We start from the raw sequence: 17,582 nt of genomic DNA, 5'->3' as shown, positions 1-17,582 counted from the left end.
CATTTGTTGTTGGCACCTGAGTTGTTTACAGATGCAGGCTATTATAAATAGTGCTGTAATGAAAATAGGAGTGCAGAGAGCATTTTGTATTGTATTTTTATATTCCTGGGTTATATATATATATATATATATATATATATATATATATATATATATATATATATATATATATATATATATATATATATACCTGAAAATGGTATTGCTGGATCATATGGAAGCTCAATTTCTAGCTATTTGAGGGATGTTCATATTGCTTTCCAGAAAGACTGGACCTGTCAGCTCCCCACCAGCAGTGAATGAGTGTCCCTTTCTTCCTACATCCACACCGACACTGTTGTTTCTTTGTGATGTGTGCTAGTCTCTATAATGTACAAGGATACCTCACTGTTGTTTTGATTTGAATCTTTCTGATGATAAATTATGTGGAGCATTTATTCACCTGCCTCTTGGCCATATGTTCTTCTTCTTTGAGAAAATGTCTGTTTATTTCTTCTCCCCACTTTTTGATAGAGTTAAATGATTTTTCCTTGTTCAATTCTGCCAGTACCTTATATAACGTAGATATCAGCTCTTTATCAGATGAGTTTGGGTGAATAGTTTCTCCCATTCTACGGATAGCCATTATATCCTAGTTTCCTTTAAAGTGCCTAAGATTCTCTGTTTAATGTAGTCCATATGTTTTTATCTGCATTCTCTTTCATGGACAGTGGTGTATTCTCCTTGAAGATAGCTTTATTCTAAATGTCATGGAGAGTTTTGCCTATATTTTTCTTTATGTACATTAGAGTTTCAGATTTGATATCAAGATCTTTAGTCCATTTTGATTTGAAATTTTTACATTGTGTTAGAGAGGTCTGAATTCACCTTTTAATCATGTGATTGACCAAATTTCCCAGCACCACTTGTTGAAAAAGCTTTCTTTGCTCCATCGTATATTTGTTGCCCCTTTATCAAAGATTAATTGGTTGTATACATGGGGGATCAGTCTCAGAATACTTAAGTCTGTTTTTTATAACATTACCATGTTATTTTAATGACTATTGCTTTGTAGTATAATTTAATGTTGGGAAAAGTGATATCTCCCATATTTTTCATAAGGGTTGCTTTAGGTGGGCATTTATTGTTCCAAATGAATTTCAAGAGTGTTTGATCCACTTCTTGAAAAATGTCATTGGAATCCTTAGAAGAATTGCATTAAAACTATACGATGCTTTGAGGAGTATTGCCATTTTAATAATGTTAATCTTTTCAATCCATGAGTAGGGTGTATGCCTCAATTTCCTTTTTTTCCTCTTTTATTTCTTGAAGCAGCGTTTAGTACTTCTCTTTGTATAGGTCTTTCATCCTTTAGTTAAGTTGACTCTAAGATACTTGATTTTCTGAGGCACAATTGTGAATGGAATTGCTTTTGTAATCTCTTTTTTCTCTTTCATTATTTGTATATAAAAAACCCATGAATTTTTGAGTGTTAATTTTGTAGCCTGCCAATTTCCTATAAAAACCTATTGTTTCTAGAAGCTTTGTGTGATAGAATGTTTTTAATCGCTCCCTCCCATATAGAGAGAGGTTTGCTGGATAGTGAACTCTCGGTTGTAAATTTCTGTCATTCAGTAATTTGAATATGTTATTCCACTCTTTTCTTGCCTGGACCATTTTATATGAGAGCTCTGCTGTGGTTATTATGCTCTTACCTTTATTCTTAGGATTTTTCTTCTCTCTTACGGATTTAAAACATCCAACTCACTCTGGTTTTTTTTCTGGTATATTAGTTATCATTTATCTTGGTGTTGTGCTGAATTGGTGAGTATATTTTGCTTGGTACTCTTGTATTTGTACAGTGTCCTTTTTCCAGAATGTAAGAACATTTTCTCCTATTATTTCTTCCACTACTTGTTCTTCCCCTTTCCCTTTTATTCCCCATTCCGGTATTCCTATAATTCAGAAATTATTCCTCTTGTCTTTGTTCATTAAATAACTTATATTTTATTCCATCCTTTTTTCTCATTTCATATTTTACTTTTTTATCAATGATAGCTTTTAATTTGTCTAGAATTTCATCTATACAGTTCTCTCTGTGTAATTCTGCTTCTATGGCTTGCTAACGTGTTCTTTATTTCCTTTGATTCTATCTATGGATTTCTTATCTTCTGAAATAGTTCTTTCAGTTGGTTGAATTGCTCATTTATTGATTGCTTAACTTCACTGGCTAGTGCCTGCTTGATTTCTGTTGCTAAAGCATTAAGTGTCGATTTTAGGTCCTCATCTACCAGGCTTGGGCATTTTGATGGATTTGGAGATTTGCCTAGGTTTCTCTCCTTATCTGAACCTGCCATTGACCTCCATAGTTTCCCTATCATTCTTTGTATTTTTTGTGTTAAAATGGTGGAGTTTCATATTCCCCCGTTACTTAAAAAGCTGATATATTAAATTGATTATATAAAAAGTAGCTTCTAATGCATTTGCCTTATAAGACATTTTCTTAAACATACAGGGTTATTTGAGTATGATAAAAAAAATTTCTGTCTAATTACTTGGTTTGGTTGACTAAGTTTTAAGGCTGTATATTATCTGAGAGGATGAAGTACTAGGGTGCACCTGCCTGAAAGAGCAGATATAAATTGAAATAGCATCCACATGGTATTGGGCTAAGAGGAATGTCAGGAAAAGTGACAGACTGGGTCTACAGCTTAGAAAAGGGGAGTGGCAAGTTAGAAAATCATTCCCCACTCTGTGGAATCACTTCACTCACCATGTAGCAACTCCCAGGTGATCTAATGAAGAGTACAGTAGCCACGAAGAAGAGCAACAAAGAGGGTCATAGAGTCAGTGGCTTCTCACCTGACGGTGTGTCTCTGCATGCCAAAGTCAAACTGACTTTTTTTACTCTCAGTACAAAATTCACCCATGTGGAGGAGGGAGGAGTGTGATCTAGGTGTCTTTTACATATCACAGGAATAGGTTTAAAGGAAAGAGGAAGATGGAGGAATGCCTTTGTTTTGGGTTAAGATCTGGTGCCATATCACAATTTGACCCTTTCTGTTCAAAACCAAAAAAATTAAGAAAGGCTACAAAAGTTTTATTCTACTGTAAAATATATCCCCATGTTGTGAAATCAGTGCACATGCAGATGAATCTGATGCAGGTAGTGTAGCCAGAAAGAATTAATAAACCAAGCCAGTCAGAAGAGAGTCATAGAGTCAGTCTGTGCCCTCTGGTCTCCCTGTGTGCCAAAGCCAGTCACTTTTCTTTATTCTCCCAATACAATTTTACCAGGGTGGGGGAAAGTGGAGTAAGTTTCAGATGGACTTTTACATACAAAAGGAATAGGTTAAAAAGAAAAAGGAAGATGGGGGACAACTTTGTTTTGGACTAAATGCTGGGTGTCAACTTACAATTTCACCTTTTCTGTTCAAAACAAAAAAAAAAATTGAGAAAGGCTGCAAAAGTTTTGTACTACTGTTCTCCACCAGAAGCAGGAATTCCCAGACCAAACTTATAAAAGTGGTTGTTATTTTGCAAAGGCACAATAAAACTTGGCTATAAAAGCATCAAAGGTTAGATTGTATGCACCATTCTCAAAACAATCAGCTTTTTCCATATATTTGTTTTATACATCTCACAATTTTTTTATAGACTTCTCTAAACATAAATATGAGAACATTTCTGCAAATATACTTCATTTGAAAATTCTTAAACAGTCTTACATGGAGCACTGTAATACTTGATTAGAGCATCCTAGATCCTTTTCCATACACTTCCCTAAACAAAATCACAAGAACATTTCTGAAGATATATATAGTTTGGAAAAAGGTCTCTAAAACATTCGTATAATGAGTACTTTAATAAAAGTCTATAGTATCCAAGTTTGTTTTCTATCAACTTCTGTGAACAGTTATTAGATCATATTTCAAACATAATTTGAGAATAAATTGCTAAATAATATACACAATCAAACATCACAGCAATTGGGAAATTTCACTAGGATAGCTGAATGTAAGAACTATTTAAAATCTGGGGCTGGTGAGGTGGAGCTAGAGGTAAGGTGTCTGCCTTGCAAGCGCTAGCCAAGGAAGGACCGCGGTTCGATCCCCCGGCGTCCCATATGGTCCCCGCAAACCAGGGCAATTTCTGAGCGCTTAGCCAGGAATAATCCCTGAGCATCAAATGGGTGTCACCCCCCCAAAAAAAAAAGAACTATTAAAAATCTAACAACATGGGGTTGGAGCAGTGGCGCAAGGTGTAAGTCGCCTGCCTTGCCAGCATTAGCCTAGGACAGACCACAGTTTGATCCCCCGGTGACCTATATGGACCCCAAGCCAGGAGAGATTTCTGAGTTCATTGCCAGGAGTAACTCCTGAGAGTCCCCCCACAAAAAACAACAACAACAACAAAAAACTAACATTATGCATTTACCCAGAAGTGTGCAAACTAATATTAAATCACTAAAGATAGGTACATAATTATCTGTTTGCAGTGGGGCATACAATTAATGAGTAGCTATTAGGATCTAATACACAGTTTAACCAGCAATATAGTGACCAATGCAAATAGGTTCGAGAGATTAACCTAGAAGAAAGTTGTAAGAGTTTCTGAAAACTCATCAGTTGGGCTTATGCTGGGCTTGGATACTCCATCTGTTTCTCCACCTTCACCTTCTTTAGTAGGCTGTGGATATCTCCTGGGATAGAATAGACTTCCATTCCATCTGGGAGAGGGGAACACACTAATCTCCCTCATCTCCCTTTACTTAGCTTTTTCTTTGGCTTCTACTCTATCATAAAAATCAGTAAATATCTGTAGGTTGTGGAGCCAAGGTTCTCAGGCAAAGCAGCTTTTGGTAAAAGAAAGGCAGTGATCATTGACCTCTGGGATGCTATTTAAAGTCTTCAAATCTCTCACCTTCACTGTCTGTTTCTATCCCACCTGAGAGGACCTCAACACCATGGGAAATACGGCAGCTGAGTGACCAGACCAGAGCAAAATGAAACCACTCAGAACAGGAGCCATGTGCACTGATGTTCCAATAACGAACACTGCACACACAGTACATTTGAAAGAGGTCTTGGTGATTATCCACCAGAGGGTCAAATCAATTCACCATCATTGGTGTCTTCTTAAGTACTCAGGTTGCTTTTCAAGCACCCGTTGTAAAATGTATCCCCACGTTATGGAATCACCCCCCATGTATTTCCACCATGTTTTCCTCCCCCGATGCAGATGAGTCTCATGAAGGGTACTGTACCTATAAAAAAAATTAATAAACCAATCCAGCCAGGATAGTCATGGAATCAGAGGCTTCTCACCTTGTGGTGTCTCTGCACACCAAAACCAGATTTAATTTTTTTTATTCTCAGTACAAAATTCACCCAGGTGGGGAAGGAAAGAGTGAGATTCAGGTATTTTTTTTACATATGAAAGAGATAGGTTTAAAGAAAAGAGGAAGATGGGGGGCCATCTTTGTTTGGGGTTAATATCTGAATGTCATCTTACAGTGAGTTGTGCTGAGAGCCTGGAGTATCCAAGTTCAGATCAGGATTATAGATCCCTACCCTTGGATGACATACCTGAGATTGGAGCGCAGAGGGATGTCAGGAAAAGTGACAGGCTGGGCTGAGAGCTTGGGGAAGAGAAGGAGCAGGTCATGCTGGGACCCTGTGGGATCCAGGTTCATATCCAGGGCTACAGGTGACTCCTAATACACAATTATTTTATTCTAAATTACATATTGATAAAATTATTTTTTCCTCTATTCATGTTTTCCATTGCAGAGATTCACAGGCCTTTTAATAATAGTTACTTGAATCTCATCTTATTACAAATGATAACTGAAATGTGATGTGTTCAAGTGAAATATTTAGGTTAAAGGTGAATCCTGCTCTTTCTACTCAAAATGTTATTTCTATTTTAATGATAAGAAATGTATCACAGCCATTAGTATTTCTGCATTTTACTGAAAATCAACAAAGATAGGTAGAATAGTACAGATAAATATACCTTTCTTGATTGAAAAATTTAAGCTATTTTCACCTATTCTTCACGTAGGGATATTTGAAGTATCACTATGATTTAAGAAATCACCAACTGCTTCATATGGAAGTATATATACCAGCATGTGTTATGTAAATCCAAGTCTGTTTGCAATTATCTCCTTTCTCTATTATAAGAAGTACCATATATTCATTTCAGCACCAAGACAAACATGCTGTCACTATCTTAAATTTATTCACTGAAAATGTACTCATTCTTAAAGAATAGTAGAAAAATTTAACTCAAAATAACATAACAGTTCTCAGGAAACAAAACAACTACTACAATAATGAGCATAAACATTTAGAAAAAAAGAAAGAAAAGCTACTTTAGAATATATTGCAGAAAATATAATAATTCACAATCCCACCATCCTATTATGATTTTGTTTTCTACAATCTGGTCCCAATAAATGTCTTGAAACAGAAATAAAACTCAAGTATCTTCCCCTATAGAATAATGAGAAAAGTAAAACAGGGTTTATAAGAGATAAAATGGCATATTAGAATTAATGATAATACATGTAAAGAAAAGACATATAGAGTATTAGTTTCAAATATGTCGACTATTCTACTAGCAAGATAAAAACCAGTGAAAATTCAAGGCTAAGAAATGATCATTTATTAGTATAAAATTCATTTTATAATATAAAAACTATATAATTAAGAAATATAAAAAATAATGATAGATAGCATTGTTAATATAGACCAAAGTAATGTGAAGAAAATAATACAGAAGACAATCCAGTAAAAACTAATGCTGGGGCCATAAAAGTTATTTCCAGAAGTGTTAGAGTAGAGGTTTGAGTTCAGAGGTCTGTTCATTATATGCTTTATCTCCCATAAGGGAGATACTTAAAGGACAGTGGCAACTCTAGAATATGATACTGCCTCATTCTGAATGGCATTCCTTGCCACCTGCATGTTCCAAAGCATCACTTCCTGTACTTCTACACTGGAATAAATGCATGAGGCTGAGCAGTCCTGGCAGAATGATATAGTTTTATCTCTTATGGAATACTTGAAGGACCCTACTACTGGAGACACAAAACAAATTTAGTGGATGGAAGTTGAGAGAGAAGGGCATAGGGGAAGAAGGTAGAAAGGGAAAGGCACTGTGGAGTACAATGGTGATAGACGATAGATGTGGTGTTGGAATTAGGTACACATGAAACCATTGTTAACAGTATCGTAATCACAGTATCTTAATGAATAAGAAATAAATTAATTAAATAATGAATGAATGAATGAATGAATGAATGAATAAAATGTCCACCTCAGACAAAGTGGATGGTGGGGGCTTGGGAAATAGACAGGTGAGTTATAGAGAAGACAAGCCTGGAAAAGGAACATTCATCTAAGATTATGTTGGTTTAATGACATGGTTTCTTTGTTTATCTTTTAAATAAGGCCTAAGTGCTTCATTCTATTTTGAATAAGTGTGATGTAAAAAGAATAGTTTAAATTATGGCCTATAATTTTCTACTCAACTACTTTCCAGGTAAAATTAATCAATTCCCATATGCATTCGGTTTCTTCAGATAATTCCTACTGCACTCTAGTTTGAGAAATACAATTCAGTTTCTTCCAGCTTAAAATAGATTAGAGTTTGCAGGCGCACTTCCAGAATCATACCAAATCTGCAAGGCTCTTGGTAATGGATCAAATGCAAGTTAAATTCCACCATCGCTAATCTACCAGTATCCAGAGGCTACCCTATGCAACTGCAGGATGACAGTGAAAGTCAGAATTCATGTTAGGGAGACCATAATATAGAACAATTTTTAGAGATATTTGTTTTTTTAAATATAAAATTCTAACTAATACATTTGAACATATTGACAAAATGGTATTTTTTTCTTTAAAATGGTGCAGTTAGAGAAATAATTACACTAACAACTATCATAAATGAGTGAGAGAATTAGAATGCCTGTCTCAAATAGGCAAGTTGGGGGAAAGAGGGAGATGAGGGGCATTAGTAATGGGACCTTGCACTGGTGAAGGGGGGTATTCTTTTTATGACAAACCCAACTATAAGCATATTTGTAATCACGGTGCTGGAATAAAAATATTATTTATTAAAATAAATAAGGTAGAGTGAATCAATAAAAAAATCAACAAATAAATTAGCTATTAGAGCTAATATGAGTTGGAGTGACAGTCACTGGATAGGTTGTTTGCCTTGCATGAGTTCACTCTCAGCCACCCCATATGGTCTCTCAAGCTCAACCAGGAGTGATCCCTAAGTACAAAGCCAGAAATAAGCCTTGAGTACTGCTAAGAATAAGCCCAAAAATTACATAAGAAAGTGAAAAACAGTTAAAGAATTACAAAAAAAGAGCACTTTGTTTATACAAATTCATAGTTTAAAATGATGTTAAGAAAAGACCCCATACGCCGGCCCGAGAGGCATGCGCGGGTCCTTGCCCTTTCACACGGGCGCCTAGCCCGCCACATCCCCCGGAGACCCCAGACGCCGGCCCGGGAGGCCTGCGCGGGTCCCTGCTCCTTTACACGGGCGCCTAGCCCGCCACATCCCCCGGAGACCCCAGACGCCGGCCCGAGAGGCCTGCGCGGGTCCTTGCCCTTTCACACGGGCGCCTAGCCCGCCACATCCCCCGGAGACCCCAGACACCGGCCCGGGAGGCCTGGGTGAGTCCCTCCTGCCTCACGCGGGAGCCTAGCTGGGCACATCCCCCGGAGACCCCAGACGCCGGCCCGAAAGGCCTGCGCGGGTCCCTGTCCTTTACACGGGCGCCTAGCCCGCCACATCCCGCAAAGACCCCATACGCCGGCCCGAGAGGCCTGCGCGGGTCCTTGCCCTTTCACACGGGCGCCTAGCCCGCCACATCCCCCGGAGACCCCAGACGCCGGCCCGGGAGGCCTGCGCGGGTCCCTGCTCCTCTACAAGGGCGCCTAGCCCGCCACATCCCGCGGAGACTCCAGACGCCGGCCCGGGAGGCCTGCGCGGGTCCCTGCTCCTTCACGCAGGCGCCTAGCCCACCACATCCCCCGGAGACCCCAGACGCCAGCCTGGGAGGCCTGGGTGAGTCCCTGCTGCCTCACGCGGGAGCCTAGCCCAGCACATCCCAGGGACCACGAGCGCCTGCGAGAGTGATTTGGGCAAGTCCCTTCCCCCAGGTGGGCACCTGGAACGGCAACTTGAGCAACCCGAATAGACGGGGGGAGATAGGGCCAGCCTTCTGGACTCGCAGGTGACCTAGAGCAGTCCACCCCCCTGGACCCTGGAGTGGACCAGGGACTCCCCAAGGGCGAGGGCAGAGCCTGAAGGGTCGGACTGAGGGAACTCATTCAAGGGAAACTTGGAGGGGGCAGAGCTCCATTGACTCCCAGAGAAAGGAGGGGGGATTGGGAGCTAGGCTCAATAGCGCCAGCAACCAGTGTGGCCAGGAGTGGAACTGCACCGCCGACAGAAATAAGGAGTAGAAAAGCAATAATACCCACTGCAGGAGGGCCGAACTCTAGGTAGCAAAGGGGAGGCGAAAGAGCCAGGTTCAACAAGCCCACCCAACAGCATCCTCTAGAATCACCTTCAGGAAGGGGACCAAAGCAGGCCGAAATTAGAAGCCACAGCACTCCAAAACACACCATTAAATACAAAGAATTATGCGTAAATCAAGGAAATCCCTAATATCTGGAGACAACATGACAAACCCTATTAAATTTCCAAGTCCACCAAAACGCACAGATCCATGGGAAGAAGACCTAAAAGCGGTCATGAGGAAGGAAATGCAAGAATTACTAAAACAGATGAAAGAAACCCTAGCAACCGAGTATAAGAAAGCCATGGATGAAAGAATCAGCCAAATTAAAGAAGAAATGTCAAAGAACATGAGAGATTCCATACAAAAAGAAGTGAAGGATTTAAAAGACAAAGTAACAAGCCTTACAAGCAGAAACACAGAGTTGGAGAAGCACATCGAAGAACTCGAAGGAAAACTGCAATCAAAAAATGATCAAGAAACCAACAAAGAAATAAAAGGCAAAGCACTGGAAGGAAAAATCCAATATCTATTGAATAAAGACAAAAGAAACAATCTAAGAATTGTAGGTATACCAGAAGGAGAGGAAATAGGGAAGGGGGAAGAACAGGTAGTCAGGGAGATAATAACAGAGAACTTTCCCACCCTCTGGAAAGACAATTCAGGACAAATCCAGGAAGTCAAGAGAGTCCCTAATAAAATAGACCCTAATAAACCCACACCAAGACACATAATAATCCAAATGGCAAAAAACAAAGAGAAAGAGGAACTCCTGAAAGCAATAAGGGAGAAAAAAAACCTCAAGTACAAAGGAAAAGACATAAGAATCAAACCAGATCTCCCATTTGAAATAATTCAAGCAAGAAGACAGTGGAATGACATATTTAAACGACTGAATGAAAGAAATTTCCAACCCAGGGTCCAATACCCAGCAAAACTATCATTCATATGGGAGGGCAGACTAAAAACATTCTCAAATATGAACGAACTTGAACTATTTGTGCAAACTAAGCCGATACTAAGCGATTTACTCAGAGACGAATTACACAATCCAAACCCCCGATTGTAACAACAACCACCCCACACAATACAACTGCACAACAGTCCTCTCTATCAATAATTTCCCTAAATGTAAACGGACTAAACTCTCCAATTAAAAGACACATAGTAGAGAACTGGGTTAGGAAAAATAAACCGGACTTCTGCTGTCTACAAGAAACACACCTACAGTTACAGGATAAGCACAGGCTTAGAATAAAAGGATGGAAAGTAATCATCCAGGCCAATGGAAAACAAAAAAGAGCAGGGACAGCAATTCTCATATCAGATCAAATTGTATTCAACCTCAAGAAAGTGATCAGAGACAAAGAGGGTCACTACTTACTGATCAGGGGAACATTAGATCAAGAAACACTAACCCTGGTCAATATATATGCACCTAATCTAGAGTCAGCAAAATATGTGAGGCAACTACTGGCAAACCTGGAGAAACACATGAAGGGAAATGTGATAATAGTAGGGGACCTGAATACTCCACTATCACCACTGGACAGATCCACCAAACAGAAAAATAGCAAAGAAATAAGAGCTCTAAATGAAAAATTAGAAGATTTAGGGCTGATAGACTTATATAGAGCCCTCCATCCCCAGAAAGCAGAATACACATTCTTCTCAAGCCCACATGGAACCTTCTCCAGAATAGACCATGTCTTAGGATACAAAGCCAACCTATATAAGACCACAAAGGTAAGGATCATTAGAAGTACCCTTTCAGATCACTATGCAACAGAGGTTAAAATTGATATCAAGAAGAAGCAATGGAGAAAAACTAATACCTGGAGATTAAATAACATGCTGCTCAACAACACCTGGATCAAAGAACAACTCAAGGAAGAAATAAAAAGATTCCTTGAGACAAATGACAATGAAGAGACAACATGTCAAAATTTATGGGACACAGCAAAAGCAGTAATTAGGGGGAAACTCATAGCAATACAGGCCTATGTCAAGAAACAGGAAAATAACAAAACCAACAGTTTAAAAGATGACCTCAAAGAATTGGAGCAACAGCAACAGAGAAATCCAACCACAACCAGAAGGCAAGAAATAATAAAAACCAGAGCAGAAATAAACAACATCGAAACTAAGAAAACAATACAAAAAATCAATGAGACCAGGAGTTGGTTTTTCGAAAAAATAAACAAGATAGACAAACCATTGGCAAAACTCACCAAAAAAAAGAGGGAAAACACCCAAATCAATAGGATCACAAATGAAAGGGGAGAGATTACAACAGAACCCCATGAAATACAACATATCATGAGATCATATTATGAACAACTATACTCAACTAGGCTAGAGAACCCAGTAGAAATCGACAGATTCTTGGACAAACACCCTCTGCCAAAGCTGGAAAAGGAAGATCTAGAAAGTCTAAACAATCCAATCACCTCAGAGGAAATTGAAGATGTAATTAAAAAACTCCCTAAGAACAAAAGCCCAGTTCCAGATGGATTTACAGGTGAATTCTATCAAACATTCCAAGAAGACTTACTACCACTTTTCCATAGGCTTTTCCAAACCATAGAAAAAACAGGAATCCTCCCCAACTCCTTTTATGAGGCTAATATCACACTCATTCCCAAAGAAGGCAAAGACACCACTAAGAAAGAAAACTACAGACCAATCTCACTAATGAACATAGATGCAAAAATTCTCAACAAAATCTTAGCAAACCGAATCCAACACTTCATCAAAAAGATCATTCATCACGACCAAGTGGGATTCATACCAGGAATGCAAGGTTGGTTCAACATACGCAAATCAATCAATATGATACATCACATCAACAACATGAAAGACCAAAACCACATGATCATATCAATTGACGCAGAGAAGGCGTTTGACAAAATCCAACATCCTTTCATGCTAAAGACACTCAGCAAAATAGGATTAGAAGGAACCTTCCTCAAGATAGTTACAGCTATATATGAAAAGCCTATAGCCAACATTATACTTAACGGCGAGAAACTAGAAGCATTCCCACTAAGGTCAGGAACTAGACAAGGCTGTCCACTCTCTCCACTCTTATTCAATATAACTTTAGAAGTCCTAGCAATAGCAATCCGACAAGAGAAGGGAATCAAAGGAATTCAAGTAGGGAAAGAGGAACACAAGCTATCTCTATTTGCCGACGATATGATGATCTACATCAAAAACCCTAAAGAGTCCACAGTAAAACTCCTAGAAACAATCAACCAATACAGCAAAGTGGCTGGATACAAAGTAAATACACAAAAGACAGTAGCGTTTCTATATACAAACAATGAAGTTGAGGAGAGAGAGATTAAAAATACAATTCCATTCAAGATAGTATCAAAAAATATCAAGTATCTAGGAATCAACCTTACAAGAGAAGTGAAAGACCTATACCAGGAAAACTTCAAAACACTTCAGAAAGAAATTGAAGACGATCTAAAGAAATGGAAGAACATCCCATGCTCATGGATAGGTAGAATTAACATAGTCAAAATGACTATCCTACCCAAACTTTTATATAGATTTAATGCAATCCCTATCCAAATCCAGACACAATTCTTTAAAGAAATAGAACAATCAATCACAAAATTCATCTGGAACCACAAAAGACCCAGGATAGCCAAACACATATTGAAAAACAAGAAGCTGGGAGGCATCTCCTTACCTAACTTGAAACTATACTATAAAGCCATAGTAATTAAAACAGCATGGTACTGGAACAGAGACAGGACCTCAGACCAGTGGGTCAGAACAGAATTCCCTGACATAAACCCCCAGATATACAGCCAACTAATATTTGATAAAAGAGGCAAGAATCTGAAATGGAACAAAGAAAGCCTATTCAACAAATGGTGTTGGTACAACTGGAAAACCACATGTAAGAAAGTGAAAATCGACCCATATCTCACCCCTTATACAAAAGTCAACTCAAAATGGATCAAAGACCTTGAAATCAGACCCGAATCTATAAAATTTATCGAGAATAAAATAGGCAGAACACTCGAAGACCTATATATCAAAAAGGTCTTTGAGAATGGAGCACCAATGGCAAGAACTTTAGCATGTAATATAAACAAATGGGACTACATCAAACTAAAAAGCTTCTGCATGGCAAAACAAACCCTACTTAACGCAAGAAGACAGCTAACAGAATGGGAAAAAATCTTTTCACTCGACATATCAGATAAAGGCCTGATATCTAGAACATACAAAGCACTCAGAAAGCTGAGACCCTCAAAACCAAATAAAGCCATAAAAAAATGGGGAGATGAAATGAATAGACACTTCTCTGAGGAAGACAGAAGGATGGCCAACAAACACATGAAAACATGCTCACCTTCACTCATCATCAGGGAGATCCAAATCAAGACAACAATGAGATACCACCTTACACCAGTGAGGATGGCTCACATCAAAAATAATGGAAACAACCTTTGTTGGCGGGGATGCGGTATGAAAGGAACTCTCATTCACTGCTGGTGGGAATGCCCCCTAGTCCAACATCTATGGAGAAAAGTCTGGAGAGTGCTCAAAGAACTCAGAATTGAGCTGCCATTTGACCCAGCAATTGCTCTCCTAGGCATATACCCCCAAGATGGAAGGGCATTCATTCCAAAATACGTATGCACCCCACTATTTATTGCAGCACTCAGTATAATAGCCAAATCGTGGAACCAACCTCGATGTCCAACAACAGATGAATGGATCATTAAGATGTGGTACATATACACAATGGAATATTACCTGGCAGTCAGAAACGATACAATCACAGACTTTGCAGCAACATGGATGGACTTAGATCATGTTATGTTAAACGAAGTAAGTCAGAAGACAAAAGATAAACACAGAATGGTGGCACTATTCTGAAACACCTAGAACATATAGTTTAAACACAACTAATACCTAACAATCAAATAACAGGGTTTAACAGGGTAGAAACTTCGAACACTGTAATACTCAACATATACGTGGGAGCAGTGTCCAAAATTCATGAAAAAGGAGCAACACAAACACTTGACAACACATTATACCACAAAGAAAACAGCAACAACAGAAACAACAGCATTAAGAGAACAGGTAAGTAATCAGACTTCCAAAACAAAGGCCCACAATAATCCCTTAGAGTTCGTATACAGGAACACAAGTATAGAACACCAAGGGAAATCACGACTGCAATGGCAGCATACCATAGCACTATGTTTTAATGCCTTTATCTTACTATATTTTAAATAACCTCTCAGCTTTTCTGTCCACAGGCGCCCTTGGATACAAAGGGCGGACAAACTAAGATGGCAACTCGGGATACCACACGAGATACCATACATAGCATGCACTACGAGAGGGCCACGAGAAAACTCTCTAACATATACTTTATCTCTAGGTTATTCCTTCTTTTAGGAATTGAAGCAAGTGACCAGTCAGACCACCGAAGCAGTGCCTGTGATGTACAGACTTAAACTACAGGCTCTATTCTTCGAACACATTCAACCTAACCAGCATTCCCTTGCTATTCTCCCCTCTCTTCTCACTACTTTTTTTTTTTTTAATTCTATTCTTCTCTTTACTTTTTCCCCTTTCTCTTCTCCTTTTCTTTCTAAGGTATTTTCTCTTTCCTCTCCCTGCATACCCCTCCCATATACCTTCCCCTGTCTCCCCTCTGGAAATCCAACTATCCCTTCACCCCTCAATTCCATCCAGATCTCCCACCATATTAAAACTCTTCACCCTCAATCCTTAATCTATTAGGCATCAAGGCCGACCTCCTACCCAACGAAACAGTACCCAGCACCCAGGCGAGGGGACACCCAGTCAAACCCACACCTCGTCTCCTGCAAGAAAAGACAGCCAACTCCCTGCGGACTCATGCTGTGCGGCCTTCCCTACCAACTCCCCCTAACGTGGACTGTTTCTTGAAACCGGATCTAGGTCCAAAAGTATCCCCAACGCAAGAACTCTTCCAAGACCTCCCTGCCACAAATTTTTACCAATCTGAAGAAGGTCAGGGGGTGGGATAGGAAGATGCCTGGGAACCCACACACCACAGGAAACACCCAAAAGACAATGGGAAAAACTGTACCTCCAACATAGGCATAAGACTGGTAATACACCACCTCTTTACCTACTCTCCCCCAAATGTAAGGTAGTCTTTTGCACCACTTTGGTCCTTTAAAAAACCTCACTATCTCACCTTAAATTTTTTTTTTTAATTTTTTAATTTTTTTAATTAATTAATTTATTTTTTAAATGTTTGTCCTACATATACATTTGTGAGCGCATACATTTTTATTTCCTTTTTTTTTTTTTCTTTTCCTCGCTTTTGGGTATGTGACCTGTTTCTGTTATCCCCTCTGTCCACCCACAAATACACAGACATTATAATGTAGCACCACTTCCCCCTGCAAAGGCACACCAAATAAAGGGGAAATCTTACACATAAAAAAAAAGAGCTCTTGTCTACTAGAGATGGGAACTCATAGTTGTTTACAAAACAGGGATATCTCCTACCTTGAAAATATGTCATGTGGAATCAACTTAGACCTCAGGTGATTAGATACCATTCATCCAGCCTTGAACCCTGGATCCCAGACATAGAAACGGCACAGTTCCTCACAACAGTGGCAAGAAACAAATCCCAGCCGGGACAGCCTTAATACTGCGGGGTCAACAACAAGGGCCAACTCTAACATGATTTCCTGACAATGAGGAAAATCTGAACATCCTGACCTTAGAGCAGATTAACCTACCTTACCAGCTAACGACAAGACACAACCAGAAGTCTTGGCACCCTTTGGTAGGTCCAAAAGCCAAGATCGTGATTTATAGTTGACTGGCTGCTAGAACTACGACCAGACGGTATACATCTTGGGACCAAAAAAAAAAAAAAAAAAGCCCTAGTTTAGGGTTTGAACTATGACCTGCACAATAACCAGGATCCCCAGTCCCAAAGGTCCGGCAGAGAAAATTGTAACGGAACAGGGCTTTTGGAAGCACAAAGAAAGATGCTATCCTAGGTGCCACCCTAGGATCAGGGCAAAGACCAAGATCACCAACCACAGAAGATGGATTAAAATGATACGGAGGTAACAGAACCTCTAGAACCACAAAGACTGACTTCATCATAAGTCCCACTTTAGGAGCTGTGCAGAAACTGAGACCTCTAAACACAGAACAGAAGTCTTCCACACACCAAAAAAAAAAAAAAAAAAAAAAAAAAAAAAAAAAAAAAAAACCACCACCGGGAGAGTAAAGGCTCCTGAGCAAAGTCTAGTGTTGATCCCATGACAGTATGCTCCAAGGACGGAGAAACCCCATATCTCTTAGGCCAAGTGAATTCCTTTTCGAATGACCCCAATATTTACTGTGCCAGGGCAGGAGGGAAAAAATAAAAATACAAAAAGCACAAAACCTTGGTTATTATCTATATATTTTTTACCTCCATTTATTATTGTTGTTATTATTTGTATTCACCTATCTATTTTGGTCGATTTCTCTGTTTGGGAGTGATTATTGAAATTGTCCCCAACCATACTTATATTTTCTCTTCCTTTCTTTTCTTTCGTTATGTGCTATGCCATGTTTCTCATTTCAAGACCATGGCGTGTTTTTTTTGTTTGTTTGTTTTTGCTGGTTTTGCTTTTTGTTGTTTGTTTGTTTGCCTGTTTTTTTTTTTTTTTTTTGTGGTGCTTATCGATACGGCTCAAGCCCTCACTAGATATTTGACACTTTTTTTGGTACTGGTGGAGTGTTTCACCTTCTTTTTCTCCATCTCTCAAATCGATGATGAGAGCCTCTAGAAGGATTCCGCCCAGTTTCGGGGTATTAGATCCTTACCCCAGTTTATTACTTTTCTCTTTTTCAAACAAAACCACGCAAATTGAACTAGCTAGTCCTGCCTCCAGTTAGAGGGGGAACTAAGGGAGGCATCAAGACCAAACAGGTGCAAGACTACTAAGTTGTGGGTTAGATACAGAGGGGACCACATATTCTAGCCGACCTGGGATGAGGGAAGAGG

Source organism: Suncus etruscus, chromosome 12 (genome assembly GCF_024139225.1).
Source record: "Suncus etruscus isolate mSunEtr1 chromosome 12, mSunEtr1.pri.cur, whole genome shotgun sequence".
Taxonomy (NCBI): domain Eukaryota; kingdom Metazoa; phylum Chordata; class Mammalia; order Eulipotyphla; family Soricidae; genus Suncus; species Suncus etruscus.
This window is presented reverse-complemented; position numbering follows the sequence as displayed.